This window comes from Rutilus rutilus, assembly GCF_951802725.1.
Source record: "Rutilus rutilus genome assembly, chromosome: 10".
Lineage (NCBI taxonomy): Eukaryota > Metazoa > Chordata > Actinopteri > Cypriniformes > Leuciscidae > Rutilus > Rutilus rutilus.
In genome coordinates, this window is record NC_140215.1 from 33,963,461 (window position 1) to 33,977,601 (window position 14,141).

The following is a 14,141-nucleotide window of genomic DNA, read 5'->3' on the forward strand; positions in this document are numbered from 1 at the left end:
TAAATCGGACATCATATAAATTAATTAAATTGGCCCTTTTCCGCATATATAACCATCAAGGCCAATCAGCTTTCAGTATCACTAGTGCGTCATCCAACCGGTTAGTAGTAGTGGTGAAGAAATCTAAATTATTGTTGAATTTTCTATTAAAATTGTTCACAATTGCTACCCAGTTAACTATAAACTTGCTAAATTTGCCCCCATTAAATATCAAACTAAAACGACAGATTGCATTGTGGGTTTAACCTGATGCAGCAAAAGATTTGTTGATTACAGTGAAACTTTTTTTTTCTTTGCTTACAAAAAATAGTTATTTTTATTAAATAATAATAGTAATAATTATTAAAGCATTGCAGTATTTCTTGACCAAAGTGCTTCTGCAATATTTAGTGTATCTATAGTGTATTCCTGGAAATGGACCCTTCAACCTTTCCATTATTATCTCACCAGTTGAACTATAATGAACATATATATACAGTGGTGGTCAAAATTGATGGCACCCCTGATAAATATGATAAAAAATGGCTGTAAAAAATTAATCTGCATTGTTTATCCTTTTGATCTTTCATTCAGAAAATTCACAAAAATCTAACCTTTCATTGAAGTAAAAGAATTTAAAGTGGGGGGTAAATCACATTATAAAATAAATGTTTTTCTCCAAAACACGCTGGCCATAATTGTTGGCACCCTGTTATTAAATACTTTTTGCAACCTCCTTTTGCCAAGATAACTGCTCTGAGTTTTCTTCTATAATGCCTGATGAGTTTGGAGAACACCTGACAAGAGATCAGAGATCATTCCTCCATACAGAATCTCTCCAGATCCTTCAGATTCACAAGTTCATGTTGGTGCTTCTTCTCTTCAGTTCACTCCACTCATCAGGTCAGGGAACTGGGACGGTCATGGCAGAAGCTTCATTTTGTGCTCAGTAACCCATTTTTGTGTTGATTTTGATGTTTGTTTTGGACCGTTGTCCTGATGGAAGATCCAACCACGGCCCATTATAAGATTTCTAGCAGAGGCCGTCAGGTTTAGATTTTTTATCTGTTTGTATTTGCTAGAATCCATAATACCATGTATCTGAACAAGATGTCCAGGACCTCCAGCAAATAAATAGGCCAAAAATGTATTAAATTTAGGGTTTGCTGCCAAAAAGCCCTTTTTTTTGTTTCATCTTGACCATAGAATCCGGTCCCTTTTGAAGATCCAGTCGTGTCTGACAACTGAATATGCTGGAGTTTATTTTTGGAGGAGCGAGGAGGATTTTTCTTGAAACCCACCCAAACAACATGTGGGGATGTAGGGGTTGTTTGATTTTTTTTTTTTTGGCTTTCTGACCCCCAAGACTCAACTAATCTCTGCAATTCTCCATCTGTGATCCTTGAAGAGTCTTTGGCCACTCAAACTCTCCTCCTCACCGTCCATTAAGACAATATAGACACACGTCCTCTTCCAGGCAGATTCGTAACATCTTTAGTTGATTATAACTTCTTAATTATTGCCCTGATGGTCAAAATGGGGATTTTCAATTCTTTAGGTATTTTCTTACAGCCACTTTCTATGTTGTGAAGCTCAACAATCTTTTGCTGCACATCAGAACTATATTCTTTGGTTTTACTCATTGTGATGGATGATTCAGGGAATTTGGCCTTTGTGTTTCCTCATATTTAAACTCCTGTGAAACAAGAAGTCATAGCTGGACAATTTCATGTTCCTAGTCCCCCTGGTGTGCTAAAAAAGGTAAATATTAATGGGAATATACTTCAGAGATATTTTTCTCATAAAAAATTCTAGGGGTGCCAACAATTATGGCCAGCGTGATTTGGAGAAAAACATTTATTTCATAATGTGATTTACCCCCCAATTTCAATTCTTTTACTTCAATGAAAGGTTAGATTTTTGCAAATTTTTTGAAGGAAAGATCAAAAGGATAAACAATGCAGATTTATTTTTTATCATATTTATCAGGGGTGCCATCAATTTTGACCACCACTATATATATATATATATATAAAATGAACATATATGAAAACTATAATAAAATACAATGTTATAAGACTGCAAATAATATTTTTACAAAACTTTTTATTTCCTCCCACAAATTTCTCTCATCTTAACTATACATTATAACTTTTTGTCACCCAACTGAATTTGATCAGAAGGGATGTGTAAGCACTATTATTTGAAAAACTTCTCTGTTTTGAATTATTAAAAGCATTGTTTGACTATACAAGGGTAAATTCTACTATGATAATTCTACTATGGTATTTACCAAATGTTCTTATGCATTAATGCAGCAGTGGTACTTCACTTTCTCTAGACTCAACTCACTGGGCCCATTTGGAGCAATCTGTGTCTATGTGCTAATATAATATACCTTGTACATCTAGCCTCTAGAGAGAATATGGTTGTTCATATCCATATATTTACTGAATAGACAAGCATATATTATACTGTACACATACAATGGGCTTACATTCAAAAATGACTATGAGCAAGACTACAAATGACTTCATATTTCCTGATTGATAGTTTCCCCAGTGTTGCTGTGGGTTTCACCAGTGTCCTCCGCACATGCAGGTATAGTTAATCAGGAACTAGAGGCTATATTGTGTGTGTCATCTCTGTGACAGACTGGTCACCTGTTCAGGGTGATCTACCTTTGGCCTGTGGTAGCTGGGATTAGCTCCAGCTCCTGGATATTTCAGGCATAAAAATGTGGTGTTTTTTTAAAGGTCAAAAGATGTAAATGGACATAGTGAAAACACAAACCTTTATTTGTCCACTATAACAGAAACTGTGGTTCAAAAACAAACAAACAAACAAACAAACAAAAACTGTCTTCATGTACCGGTAATGTACTTAACATTGAGTGAGAGTAATTTGAACATGATCTTCAGGCTGCCCGGTGTGTGGCCATGTCTTCTTACTGGAAAAAGTAAAAACAACAATCAATAAATGAGAAATGTACAGAGGTGAATTAAGTTGCCATGTAGGTTTACTTATTCTTACCAGGATGGACAAGGCACCCAATGCACCAACACCTCTTAATGTCCCTGTGAATTAGGTAAAAATAAAGAGCCAATTACAAACCAAATCATCATTATATTTCAATCTTTACATATCATTACATCACTTACTACATTTTTAAAGCATTTAACGTAACTCATCAAAAACTTTTAACAAAGCACCACGGAAAGCCACCATCCTCATGTGTCATTACTGTGGTACAGCAACACCACCAGCACAGAGACAGAGACAGGGGTAGCTGCAGGTCGAGGGATGTACGTAACGAAAGGTGGCGTGCTGAAAGGTGAATGCTACTACAACAGAAACTAAGCCCTAACCTTAACAGACAGATTTCACGACCACTTAAGACCTTTCTCCACAAGCAAAGCTCCAACATACCCACACTACAGCAGGTTTTGTCATCAAAGCATGAAATCTGAAATTTGAATTCCAATTCATTATTTAGGATTCTTATCATCTTACCAAAACTGACCCATAAATGCCACTCAGACTGAAGAGCAACTTCAACAACTGCTGTTAACATTCAGAAGCAATGGAAATATACACCTGAACTTTACATGTTATAGTTAGATTATATGTTATATTCATACTACACTGTAGAAGCCAACACTGTAGTACTGTACAGAATATTTGATATTTGTGTATTGGTTCTGTGATCTTCTAACCGTATGCTCTTTTGCACTGCATGTACTCCTACTGTAATCAGTAAGCAAATATGAATTCCATTCCAGATGTTTATTTTTTGCAATAAAGTCCCCTATACATTAGCATACACTGAATGTGGAGTTCTTAACATTACAACAGAGCTAAATATTTTGGGATACTGTAAGAATTGAGTAATTAGAAAATGCCGGACAGTCTGGTTGAAGACAGGACCTTGCTGGAAATTACCATTTTAACTCACTTCAGAATACATCTCTTTCCCTCTTCCCCCCACCCTCTCTCTCTTATGCTAACATCACCTGAGATTTACACACAAACTATATGGTTTAAATGTTAACAATTATCATCCAGTTTTATAAATGTTTGGTATCATTTGAAATGTCTCAGTGCGACTGGTACAAAGGTCTCATTTCCAAATAGGTAAATCAAAAGGTAATAAGGTTTTTAAGAGTTTAGGGATAGCCTGCACACAAAGGAAGATGGTCTCTAGACAAATGGTCTCATACCCCCAAAAAGTGTCAACTCTGAATGTAAATTCCCATTGTTAGCAGATGTTTCCTTGTGAAAGAACTTTCTGTCTATATAAGGAAATGCAACGAGAAGATCGGGGCCTTTCTGTATTTCAGATTAGCCCGTGAGGCTGAGAGTAAGAAATCTCACTCTCCTCCAAGTACGCTTACACCGTTGAATAAAAGCCTGTACGGATGGCACGGAAGTCTCAGACTCCTGGGATGTAAAAGTGGAGGTTGGTAACCGAGGCAGCTTTCAAATGGGGATAACCCAGTGGCGGACGAGGGTAGTGAATTATGGGCGTATCGGCCCAGGATAACTGGTCCCCCCAAGATGCTGGGCTCTGTGAAGTCAAGCTGCGCAACATGCGTCCGAGAATCTGATTGGTCCGTTCGGCTTGCCCATTGGTCTGAGGATGGATTCCTGACGACAGACTGGGGCATGCCCCAATCAGTCGGCAGAATTCCCTCCAGAACTGAGAAGCGAATTGGGGCCCTCTGTCTGACACAATGTCCGAAGGAAGACCATGAATTTTAAATACGTGATCTACCATTATCTGGGCGGTCTCTCGGGCGGACGGTAGTTTAGGAAGCGGAATAAAATGAGCTGCTTTAGAAAAACGGTCGACCACACTAAGAATAACCGTGTTCCCGGCGGATGACAGAAGACCGGTAACGAAATCTAAAGCAATGTGCAACCATGGGCGTGACGGAATAGGAAGTGGTCTGAGAAGACCCGCAGGCGGGGTATTGCTTGACTTGGGCGCAGACAGGACAAGATGCTACGAACAGACGTATGTCACGTTCTCTAGTGGGCCACCAAAATCTCTGGCGAATAGCGGCCAAGGTACCCCTAACTCCGGGATGAGCGACTAACTTAGAGGCGTGACCCCACTGGAGAACGGATGAGCGAGCGGTCTCGGGAACAAACAACGTTCCTTTCGGGGCACGAGGAGGTCTGACAACGAGTGAAAGAGCTCTTTTTACGGTCTGTTCAACTCCCCAGACGGCAGCTCCGACCACGCAGTGCTGGGGTACAATAACCTCCTTGGTTGAAGCCTCCTCTGTGGAACCGAACTGCCACGAGAGATCATCAGGCTTAAGGTTCTTGGAACCTGGCCTAAATGAGATCGAAAAGTCAAAACGACCAAAAAATAATGCCCAGCGGGCCTGTCGAGCGTTAAGTCTCTTAGAGGTGCGGATGTATTCAAGGTTCCGGTGATCAGTCCAAACAATAAATGGGACACTGGCTCCCTCCAACCAGTGCCGCCACTCCCCAGAGCTAACGAATCGCCAAAAGCTCCCGATTACCAACATCATAATTGCGCTCAGCCGGTGAAAGACGATGGGAAAAGGCGGCGCACGGATGAACCTTGTCATCTAGAGAAGAACGTTGCGACAAAATAGCCCCAACCCCTATGTCGGAAGCGTCGACCTCGACTATAAATTGCCTCTCAGGATTCGGGGTGACTAAAATGGGCACGGAGATGAACAACCTCTGAGTCGATCGAATGCATCTTGCGCCATCTCTGACCAAACGAATTGAAACTTGTTCGAGGTGAGGGCAAACAGAGGAGTGGCAACCTGGCTAAAATTACGAATGAATCATCTGTAAAAGTTAGCGAAACCTAAAAAACGCTGGAGAGCAACTCAGAACTCCGGAACGGGCCAATCGAGGACCCTCAGCAGAGACCACCGAACCAAGGAACGTAACCGATCGAGAATGAAATACACATTTAACGAAAAGGACATGTACTTCGAGTGAGGGTGAGAAAATGAGGATGTCGTCCAGATAAATGAATACAAAGACATTTAACATGTCACGCAAGACATCATTGACCAACGTCTGGAATACTACGGGGGCGGTGACCAGCCCGAAAGGAAGAACGCGATATTCAAAATGACCGATAGGGGTGTTAAACGCAGTCTTCCATTCGTCCCCCTGCTTAATACGAACGAGATGGTATGCGTTACGCAAGTCCAACTTTGTGAAGACCTTTGCGCCCTGCAAGATTTCGAAAGCCGACGACATAAGGGGCCTGGGGTAGCGATTCTTGACCGTTATGTCGTTCAACCCTCGATAATCGATAATCGATGCAGGGATGCAACGAGCCATCCTTCTTCTTCACAAAAAAGAACCCCGCACCAGCAGGAGAGGAGGACGGGACAATAATCCCAGCATCAAGAGGCTCGGAGAGGTATTTCTCTAAAGCCTCCCGTTTGGGCGCAGAGAGAGAATATAATCTACCGCGGGGTGGCGTGGTGCCAGGATGGAGATCAATGCAACAATCGTAGGGACGGTGAGGCGGTAGAGAAACGGCCCGGGAACGACTGAAAACCGCCCGCAAATCGTGGTACTCCTCCGGGACTCCGGACAGATCTCCAGGCTCCTCCTGAAAAACAGAAACAGAAGAGACCACAGGAATCGCAGAAACGAAACAATTAACATGACACAAAAGACTCCAAGACAATATGGTACTCTTGACCCAGTCAATATGAGGGTTATGTTGGATTAGCCAGGGATGTCCTAACACAATGGGGGTATAGGGAGATTGCAAAATGAGAAAAGAAATAGTCTCTTGATGGTTCCCTGAGATAGTGAGACTCACCGGACTGGTAACACGGTGAACCTTAGACAGCATTCTACCATCCAGAGCAAAGACGGTGGTGCTACCATTCAAGTCCACCAGGGGGATGTTATGTTCCCGAGCCCATCTCTCATCAATGAAGTTCCCTTCAGCCCCCGAGTCGATTAGTGCAGGACATGAAACGGTAGAACCAGCCCAACGAAGAACCTCGGGCAGAGTGGTGCGGGATTTGGATGGAGAGGACGTCACAGCAGCGCTCGCCAGTACTCCTGTCTACTGGCGAGCTCTGGCTTTTAACGGACATGAAGCGGCAAAGTGGCCAGCCGCGCCGCAATAAAGACACAGTCTGTTGGAGATGCGACGTTGTCTCTCATCCGGCTGGAGGCGAATGCTACCCAACTGCATGGGGTCAGGATCTGGTCTAGAAGTAGCAGAAGAAGAAGGCTCGCAAAGTGTAGCGGTAGCTGCACGAGCACGTCGCCGTTGCTCAAAGTATCTGTCAAGACGAATCGCTAGCTCTATCAGTTGGTCGAGCTGGGCCGGTGAACCACGAGCATAAATCTCCTCCTTCAAATCCACATTCAGACCCTCCAGGAAACGAGTGACCAAGGCAGGCTCATTCCATTCGCATGTGGTGGAAAGGGTGCGAAATTCAATGGCGAAATCGGCTACTGTTCTCTTCCCCTGACGAATCGTGGTCCCTGCCTCCCAAGCAGAGGTTCCCCACTCACGAGCACGCCCAGTCAGAGGGGATTTCTTTAAGACTGCAAGGGAAGCTTGGCTTCCCCTATAATGTCAAAAAATCAATGTCAAATATGTACTATTGTGTAAACATTTTATTGACTAAAAATGTGTTAGAAAACGTTCATCTCAAAGATGAGTTCGAAATCACATAGGCGATGCGGGCGCGATCCGCCGCATAAGTCTGTGGTTGCAGGGAAAAAGCCACCTCACACTGAGTCAAAAAGGCTCTACACTCAGTCGGCTCACCTGCATAGCATGGGGGATTGTTCACACGAGGTTCTGGAAGAGAAGGATGACTCTGAACTACTGGTGACTCTTGGTGTGCACGAAGAAGGCGAGCAGATAGATCATTCACCTGTGCAGCCAAACTCTCCACCGCATGTCTGGCAGCAGATAATTCCTCTTTGTGTCGACCCAGCATGACTCCTTGAATCGCTACAGCAGAAAAAAACGATTCCTCCTTCGCTGGATCCATAGTGTTCGGATTATTCTGTCAGAGTGCAACAAAAAGATCCAAAAGCAAAGGTAACTCAATTCAAAGTCTTTAATGTTCAACAAAAATGTGGCTTGTAGTAAATAGCTCAGAACTGGAACTCAAAAGAAGCTCTCCAGGAAGACAGCTACACAGTGGATACTTTGTCAGGAGATATAACGTTGAACAGAAAAATTCTCTCTCTCAGTAGGAACTTGTCCTTGTGGAAAGCAGCTCGAGCAGAGTAAACTTAGTTGAGACTCACCACAGCAGGTGACTGGAAACAGGGCACACTAAGGCGAATGCTGCTACACAAGACAAGGTAAGAGTTTGCTGACAAGATGAGAGAGCGTAACTCACACAATAATCCAACACAGAACAGAGAGAACAAACACCAGAAGTAGACCAAGTAATCAGACAAGACAAGAAACAGGTGTCACCACAAAGCAGCGCGAGAGTGAGTGCAAACATGAAAGTGTGTGTGTGCGCTGATGTGTGAGTGAGATGAGTGTGTCAATGAGTGTGTGTGGTAGTGTGAGAGTGAGAGAGAACAGAGAAGCAACCCAGATCCTGACAGAGAACTTTCCAAATGGATGACTCAATGTGTAATAGACTAGCAATGCAAAGAGCTAACTGTATTGTATAACATTTTATACCTGTGTCTTTCTCTTTGCTGCCATGTTGACAGCTGACTTGCTGTGAAGTAAAACAAAACATTTGTTTAGCCTTAATTCAAGTTCACATTGTTCCTTGCTCATTGTACTGGCTTTAGCCAAAGTCATTTCACTCAGCGGCCATCTTTGAAATGCCTCTTGGGCATCCAAGTGCAGCTCCTATCTCTCTGAATGGGGAAACGTCAAATTCTCCAAAACTGTTAAATTATTACATTTAAGATTAAATTTCAGATTTGAAATCACCAATAAAATCTGACAACAACAGTCTCATATACTGTATATATATATTTTTTTTTTTTCCTATGTTCCTAAAGTATTAAGAAAAACAAAAAACTTTTCAGACTGGAGCAGCCAATGGGCATGAGCAGTCATACACGCGAATCTCAGAATACTGTCTATTTCTAGAGCAACCGGAGCTTCTAACGGCAGTTGGGATGACGTGTTAACTTTTCTAATCAACACTTTGCTCTTTTATTTAGAAGGTTGGATTCAATTGCCATGTTGGCCATTATTAATGAGTAATAGGAGTGTAACGTTTTCATATATCTAGAGTCTTTGCTTCAGCCCATCTTCTTCTACTCACCATTCTGGTTTTAATACGACCAATCTCTCTTCTCTCTTCCATTTCATTCATCTTAAGTGCACTGATCATTCTTTTCTTTACCTGTTTCTTCATCTCCTCTGCCTGTTTAGTCTTTTCTTTCACCTTTATGTCTCCTTCCTCAACAGGTCTCTCTGGTTCTCCCCCTCCACTTTCTGTCAACTTCAATTTGCAGTTTATCCTCCGATCTTTCCTTCATCCTCACTTCTACATTTTTCTCTGATATAATGTCCTCTTCATCTTCTACAGCCTCTTTTAAGTCCTGACTCTAGGACTTTTAAGTCCTGACTCAAAGCGATTTGAGTACCTAGAAAAGCGCTATATAAATGTAATGAATTATTATTATTTTTATTATTATTATCCTGTTAATGAAAAATTCATTGTTCTTGTGTCCATTCATTTAAACTTGTTGATTTCATTTGAGTGTGTGTAAAAGCATCTGACCATATATATTTCTGTGAGGGTTTTCTAACAGCTGAAGAAGGGACAGGAAGACAGGGTGATAAAACTTACACCTGAGCACGAGAAAGGATCCAGCCAGGAGAATACAGGGGTCGTTTAACAATAAACAAGGGGTCCCATGCCATCCCCTTAGGGGATAAAGAACAGCAGGAGGTCATCTAGATTGTAAATGAAGGCCTTTTGGCTTCTCAGGGACAAAGAATGTAAATGAAGGCCTTTTGGCTTCTCAGGGACAAAGAACAGCATGACCTGCCCAGGGGGGGTAGAACCAGTCCATACTAGCTTGAGATATAAGATGTCTTTAAGGAAATTTACAGAAACTGGGAAAGGAGGAGTCAAGAATGTCAGAAACCTGTATAAAATGTCTCAGTTTTATTATGTCAGGAGGCTTTCTGTTTCACATCTGGGTGGCTGCGGTTGCGAAAAGATTCCTCAAAGAATAAAGCCTTTTTCTTCTTTATTACAATTTTGCCTTTTGAGTGTTCCTTAACCCTGTGATGCTGTTTTTCCCAGTGAGATAAAAATTGCTATAACAGCTGGTGTCAGAAGAGGGATCCTGTGCGGACGCTTCTTCTCCTGGTCCTGAGAACGGATTTGACGGGAAAGTGCACAACCTCGGCAGCACCTAGGCAGCCGTCTCATACCTCGACAGTTTGGGATAGAAACTCAACAGATTACGGGAGAGAGAGCAATTCCGCATTCAGGGCCAGTGAAGGAAGCTCCCACCAGGACCATAAAGAATCCGCGGATTGCGGGAGAAACAAACAAAAAAAAGCATCTGGGTAAGAAACGGCAAAAATTGTTTTATTGAAGTTGAGTGTAATTTGATAATTGTGAACGTGAACCATATTGGCTGAGTTTTGCTTTTGGTACGAGCGAAAGGTGAGTCAGTTAATCACAAATTTTATGGGGAGAAATTGATCTGACAAAGCAGACCAGTTTCTGCCTCACTTAGCTCGTTAGTGGACAGGGGATCCACTGGTGATTCAGAGAAATCACAGCTGCTGAGATGATTACGTTCTACTCGAAATTTATGTAAACCTTAGAGAAAGTTTAAAACAGGATTAAGAAGTTTCTGGGTGATTGTGCTCTACTCGAAGTTTTACCACATTGAATTGAGTCAAGCGAATAAGCGCACGTGGGGAACTTTGAGTGGAACGTAATTACAAGACCAGGTTGAATTAATCAAGTAAAAAGAAGTTTCTGGGTGATTGTGCTCTACTCGAAGTTTTACCACATTGAATTGAGTCAAGCGAATAAGCGCACGTGGGGGAACTTTGAGTGGAACGTAATTACAAGACCAGGTTGAATTAATCAAGTAAAAAGAATTGAGCGAGCGAATAAGCGCACGTGAGAAAACTTTGAGTGGAACGTAAACAAGCAGAGGTCCGTCCGATCTCGGAGTAAAAGATCGGGTCTGTCGAAGACGTTTGACAGATTCTGTAAGACACGTGTCGAATTGTGAAATCCAGAAAAGAGGAACTCAGCCAAAATGGGGTCATCTAACAGTAAAGTAGATCATTTTTATACACCAATTTTCTGTCAAATGAGAAATAATTATGGTGGTAAATGTATGGTTGACATACAAAAACTGATCAAATATCACGATTTCCCCGAGGCGGGAACCTTGAGCAAGATAAGACTTAATGTCGTAAAAGAATCAGTAGAAAAGAACAAGGGAAAACAGAATGGTTGCTGTGTGTGTGTTAAGCATGTATGTGTGAATTGCGAACCGACTATACAATGTTGGGTAGAAGAAGCTGATAGACGAGAACGAAAACAAATACAAAAGGAATTAGCATTTAATGCCGAGAATGTTGTATGTGTGAAAACGGTTCCACTGGAACAGAATGCTACTAATAAGACGAATGAGTGTGTTTCTCCACATGTGACCGGGGAGGCGACGGCTCCGCCGCCCGCGTACAATTTAACACACTACCCAGTGGCGGAGATCTCGGCCCTTAAGTTGGATTCCGATCTGGACCGCCCTCCACCAGTCCCCCGACCCACACAAGAACCGGCACAGAACAGAGCGCAAATCGAACTGGAGGAAGCCAATCGAAGGGCAGCGCGAGCAGAGGCAGATGCAAGAACAGCGCGAGCAGAGGCGGAAGCCGCAGAGCGACTTACACAAATGTTGGCAGCAAGGCTTCAGGTACAACTACCAGCACCGCCAGTACAGCAGGGGGAGGCAGACTCCTCAGCACAGGCCGCGACAAACAGCGAAGAAGAAGAGGGGGAAGTTTACAGAGAAGCGTCTGATGCAGTTCCGGACACCCCGAATGTAGAAAAACCGGGAACAAGCGGGCAGCAAATGCTAACAAGATCGCAAATGAAGCAAGAAAAGGTCAGTTTCACAGCGGCAAAGGTTAAAGTGTCGAGTGTGACGGCTCCGATGGTTGAAGTTGCGGGCACAGATGGCCCAATGCTAGTTTTCAGAGCATGGACTATGTCAGATATGAAGGACGCTATGGCACATTTGCCAGATCCACAGGACGCGGGTGAGCGTTTTGCTAGTGAACTGCTCTCAGTATGCAAAGAATTCAGCCCAACTACACAAGAACTGAAACGATTGTTAACTGTAAGAATGGGCGCCGCAAACTGGGGCAAGGTGGCCGGCAAACTGACTAAAGCAGACATCAGAAGAGTGCACGTCGACTGGGAGCATGACAGCAACGAACCATACAAGAAAGAAGTGGAAAATTTCTCCAGGTCCATCAGCGAAGCTTTCCCCCCACGTGTGGACACTGAAAAAATCACGTGTTGCGTCCAGGAAAAGGACGAGTCGGTAAGAAACTATTACTTCAGACTTTTTGAGACATTTGCAAAGTACAGTGGTTTAACCGAGCCAGAAGACAGGGGAACGAAAGCAGGCACATGGGAAAAACATTTGATGGGCTATTTCCTGCAAGGAATGAAACCCGAAATCAAGAGAGGGACAAAATCCACGTATGTGGCTTGGAAGGAAGGCCGTTTAAATATAGTGCTGCAACACGCTATTCATGCCGAAGAAGACGCCGAAGAAAAGAACGGGAAGAAAAAGCCTCTCACAATGGTAGTTGTGCAACAACAGCAATCACAGCAACCCAACAGACCTGAGTTTTCCCATCCAAACCCTGCTAACCGAAGAGGACAGAGAAGAGCTGCTGGAGGAAGATGGAGCTGTTACATTTGTGCAACGAATGACCACATGACCAGAGACTGTACAAAATGTAGATTTTGCAAGGAGAAAGGACACTGGAGCTCCGCGTGTCCCACCATGAAGTCTGATTGAAACGAGGGGACTGGAGAGCGGGACGGAAAGGGTCCTACTTTTTGGGGCCAATCTCTGGCTACAGCAAAGGGAAGTGAAAATATTCTTACTAACACATGCACACACGACGCAAACACAAACACATACACTGATTCTCTTTCTGCTTCTTGCAATGAAGAAACTGCTTGCAAACCGTTTTGTGTGTCTGATGAAACTGTGAACAAAGCTGTGAATGATGAGTGTATGAGATTGTACAAAAGCACAGGGTTTTCTGAAATGCCTATCTATCCATTACGGGTCAAAGGGGTAGTTATTGAATTCTTAGTCGACTCTGGAGCGAGCCTGTCAACATTACGACCATGTGATTTACCATGCGTTCCGAGTTTAACCGGGAAAGTGTTTGAGAGCACTTCAGCGTCTGGGCATTTGATTTCTGACCGGTTAACCGAGCCGTTAGAGTGCGAAACGGAGGGTGGACGCTTTTTCAAGCACGAGTTTGTTTGGTCACCTGGCTGTCCCGCACCTCTGATGGCTCGTGATCTAATGTGTAAATTAAATTTGTCTCTCTGTGCTGATCAGTATGGAATTAGCATCGAGGAGACACCACAAATTACTTGCACTAAATTTGAGCCGAAGTGGGCTTATGTCTGGCAGGTTACAGATATTGATGGGGCAGAAAAGATTTTGAAATTGGCAAAGAATCGTACAAACCCAGTCAATACAGAGTTTATGACAAATGAGAAAATGCATTGTACTTCACATGTGGTGGCAGAGCGTGATTCAAATTTTGAGAAAATGTGGTTTAATGCTGTGCAGAATGAGAGTGTGAAATTTGACAGGATTTTCTGGACGGAGAATGTGTGTGCGTTGTCTGCAGTGTTGTCTGACAGTCAGAAGGCTTGCTATCTGATGACAGAGAACACTGCATGCCACTTATCTGTCTCGAAGGCCATAAGCCAGCAATGGAGAGATATAGGGCTGTTTGTGAAAGAGTGTTTATCTGCCACAGACTGGGTGAAAGTTGACACACACACAGCAGAGAGCAAGAGTGTGGGGGCATTTAAATCGAACTGTGATTTTGAACTTGAGGTCAAAAGAGACATGATTGTTATTGGGAAAAATGTGACAGCACAGGGGGGTATTTC